At 33.1% G+C, this 4,514-nt stretch overlaps 1 pseudogene; it reads left to right on the plus strand.

Moving 5' to 3' along the window:
• LOC107697087 (adenylate cyclase type 3-like) overlaps window positions 1–4,514 on the plus strand; it is a 16,556-nt pseudogene that overhangs the window by 2,696 nt on the left and 9,346 nt on the right.

The raw sequence follows: 4,514 nt of genomic DNA on the forward strand, positions 1-4,514 counted from the left end.
ATGGGGAGAAAGGTATTTTAATAATGTAAATTATGTGAAAAATAATGCGTTTTTCGAACCACCAAGCATGAGAGCCTGTTCTAGTACACCCCCAAAACAAAATCAAGACTTTGTAAAAGAGCATAATAGGACCCCTTTAATGAAAAAGGTTTTTAAGTGTGCCGGATGCTTTTTGCAGGGATTTTGTGCCATGTTTGAGTGTGTGAGTAATGAACGTACCGAGATGCTCTAATTGGGCTCAGTGGTGGAGCTCTGCTCTGGGGCCCTTGTGTCCTGTTACCTGTTATTGCCACATCTGAGCAGAACTAGAGACAAGGACACACTGTACACCAGAGGTGTAAAGAGTACCTAAAAACAATACTTGAGTAAAAGTACAGATACCTTACAGTGAAAATTACTCCACTACATGTTACAAGTCACCAATTCCAAAACAACTTGAGTAAAAGTCTTAGAGTATCTGATTTTAACAGTACTTAAGTATTTTCTAGCGGAAGCGCAAGTGTCTGAGAATGCAAGTCTGAGAGTGCAAGTGCGAGGCTGCAGCCAGACCCTTCTCAAATAAACTGCCGCAGAAAAAGCTAGGTCCATGCAAAATGTAATGTGTAACTGCAATACTCATTTCAAATGTAGTGGTGTAAAGAGTACAGATACTCATTCAAAAATTTAGTGAAGTAAAGAGTAAAAGTTGCTAATATCTTTGATACTCAGTACAACTTCAAAGTACACGAAAAGATACTTAAGTACAGTAACTAAGTACATTTACTCCAATACTTTACACCTCTGCTGTACACACACACACACACACACACACACAGAGCAGGTTGTGTTCTGTTGTCACACTTATTGCAGTAATGAAGTCAGTCCCCAGGCTGCTGTTATTGTGACAGCAGCGACACTAAAGACCAAATTTGCCATCACACATTATTTTATGTTGGTCACACAGTATGCACTAGTTTTAAGATCTGTTTTATACATAAAAAAAATATCTCACTAAAGTGCAATACAAACATTATTATTAAGGGTTAGTTCACCCAAAGTAAAATTTATTTGCTATTTAGGATCCGCATAAAGACTGGTATATTTATTTACTAAACAATTTATTTAAGATCTGCTCAAAGACTTATGTATTCATTAAATGACTTATTTAAGAGCTGCATAAAGACTTATATAAGTTATTAATTTAATAATTATATAAGTCTTTATGCAGCTATTAAATCATTTAATATTATTCTGTAATATTCAGCTGCATCAAGACTTTTATATGTATTCAATTATTTAACAGCTGTATTAATGTAACGCCCCTGTGGACTGTTTGTTGTGGTTTCTTCCCTTTGTGTTGGTTTAGCCAGTCTAATCATTAGTTAATCACCTTAAGACATATATTTATTAAATTATTGAACAGCTGTATGATTGAAGAGTTATATATTTACAAAATGAATTTAAGAGCTACATGAAGACTTATATATTTATTAATTATTTTAAGAGCTGCATAAAGACTTATATAATAAATTATTTATTTAACAGCTGCATAAGATGTATAAAGTTGTTTATTTAATAGCTGCATTAAGACTATATATTCATAAAATTATATATTTAACAGCTGCAAAAAAAGGCTTATATATTTACTGAATCATTTAAGAGCTAAATAAAGACTTATATATTTATTAAACTATTGTTTTTTTTTTGTAAAAAAAAAAATGTTTTACATGTCTATATATCTTTTGTATTTATTTTATTTCAGTTTAGTTTTTTATTATTTTAGTACAAATTAAACTAAATAAAAAAAGAAATATTGCCTTGGAAAACTAGCTGAAGTAAAATGCTTTAAAAAAATGTGTACATTTTATTTGAATTAACATTTATTTTATTTCAAGTAATGAAAAAGGTTTTAGTTAACTATATTAACCCTGACTGACAAACCAATGTGCATTTTACAGCATGATGTATGTCTCAAAGGAGGATTTTGTGATGTATGTGTATGTGTGATTCTTTGGAAAATTAGAAAAAAGGAGCGACTCCACTCCTTTAGATGGCATTTCTGCCCCACTAGTGTCACAAAACTGAACTGCAAACTTTTTAAAATTGCAAACATATGAACTATTTTGAAACAATTTTTCAAAACACTCCCAAAACCTATGCCATCCATCAGTTTTGCTGTGTTGGTCTGCTCAAACAAGCAGAATTGCTAAAAGCACCACATTGTTTTACGGTGAAATCAACTGACAGATGGGATGGTTGTCTCAAGTATGCTACCTTTTGTATGCCACCTTTTACATTTTGCTTATGAATTGCTTTGTTTCATCATTATTTTACTGTTTAAATTCTGCAATTTAATAGCAGGTTCCCATGTGACATCTTACCCCATTTATGTTGACAACATATGCCATATTAGGTACTAACAGTGTATGCTATTAAGTGTTAATTGAACCCTTAATTGCTAACACCAATCTATCTGTAGATCTGGTTTACTGTCAGCATCTCTTTCTGTCCTTCCTGCTCATGTTGTCACATGACAATATCAATCCCAGAATGCTATAGCAGCAGTGGGGGCTTCTGGGAGTTGAGTGCATCCATCCAATCAGAGCGCAGCTGACAGGTTTAACTCACTATGGCAATGGCAGCAAGAGACAAATGTGCCCTGCAGTCAAACTCCCGAAATCCCACATCACTCTTCTGTTCGTGAACTAGGGTGATTCATTTGAATCTAGCAAAGTCCACTCTATCTAATTAATAATCATGAACTAAGACATTGCAACTCTTTATTTGTTATCATATTGATAATAAAAGTGCATAATCAATCACAACCTTGTAGATACATATTTGTTGATATATATGTTTTTGTGTATGTATAGGAGGAGTTGCTGTTGTCCATCTTGCTGAAGCACATAGCATCAAGATAAACTAAAATAAAATGATATATGTAGCAACCAGCTGAAATAAAATATTTTTTTATTTGTTTATTTTTTTTTACATTTTATTTTACATTTTATTTTACTTCAAGTAACAAAATTGTTTTATGTTTTTAGCTTTAGTAAACCAGATTTTTACTAACTGAATATTGCTTGTTCCTAGCCATATTTTAACCATGTTCATACTTGTTAACTGAATCCATTTAATTGTTTTCACAATAAACAGATTTGTGCTGATTCTAAGCAATTTTAATAAATGCATTTTGAAAATATGATGATTTAAATATAATCAAATACATGCAAATAGTTAATAATAAAATATGACTTTATTATTTTTTTAAATGCAGAAATCGTACCTTTTTTTTACATTTCTTACCTCAGTTTATGTATGACTAAAAAATATGCCTCACATTACGTTTATTTCTTTGTTAAAACGGTGTAATCTAAATAGATGGACATTTTATATGCAAATCAAATACATAAATGTTTTTGAGTGTAAACCTTCCTGTATTTACAGATTACACCAGTAGATGGCAAAAAAGTGAGTGTCTTCTAATAAACCTTAGCATTTTTCGTTTCATTCACATTACAGGTTGTCATTTCATGTTGCCTTCAACAAGGCTTCAAACTCTTCAAACAGATGGAAATATTGATCTAACATCTCTACACTCTCTGCAGTATCCTTTTCGCAGACATCGTAGGTTTTACACAGCTGTCGTCTGCTGTGACTCCGAAAGAACTTGTCAAATTACTCATCGAGCTCTTTGCTCGCTTTGACAAACTAGCAGCAGTGAGTAAAAACAGGCAACGCACACATTTTAAATATTTATGTGCGTCCACCTTGTAAAGAAATGGCCATAAATAGTACAAATTCGTATGTTATAGGGAATTTGCATGGTACAAATGTGCACATAATCACCAGTACTAAGTATACAAGAAACACTGTAATTTCCACTCTTATCTGGCTGTATGCTTTAACAGCAACACCACCAGCTGAGGATCAAGATTCTGGGAGACTGTTATTACTGTATCTGCGGCTTGCCAGATTACCGTGAAGATCACGCGGTCTGCTCCATTATGATGGGCCTGTCTATGGTGGAGGCCATCTCGTAAGTACACGCCCACTGCGAGGGGCTTTACCTGTAGTACCCAATCACTGGGTGGAGCTTTATCTACAGGACATGCCATATGGGAGGGGTTTTATCATTATTAAACTTTATCTAAAGCACACACCCACTGGGTGGGGCTTACCAAAGTGGAAGAGGCATTGTCTACAGTAAATGGGGACTGAAAGAAGCTTTATCTGCAGAAACACTATGATGAATTTGTTGAACTATGAATAATAAGAGGTCACTTCATTAGTTTAGTGCTGTACTTTCACAATAATCTCTAAAAGTGTAGAGGTTTTGAGCTCTGCTGCAGCCTCTGTTCTTTATGGTTCGAGGGATCCAGTTGTAGAGTAATATAATTATATAATAATGAAAATGTATATGAATTAATACATTTTATACACACACACACACAGACATATATATGCTGTGTATATATATATATATATATATATATATTTTTGTTTTCCTATATATATATGAGCACACACAAAAC

The sequence above is a fragment of the Sinocyclocheilus anshuiensis genome, unplaced genomic scaffold (genome assembly GCF_001515605.1).
Source record: "Sinocyclocheilus anshuiensis isolate Anshui unplaced genomic scaffold, SAMN03320099.WGS_v1.1 scaffold38, whole genome shotgun sequence".
Taxonomy (NCBI): Eukaryota; Metazoa; Chordata; class Actinopteri; order Cypriniformes; family Cyprinidae; genus Sinocyclocheilus; species Sinocyclocheilus anshuiensis.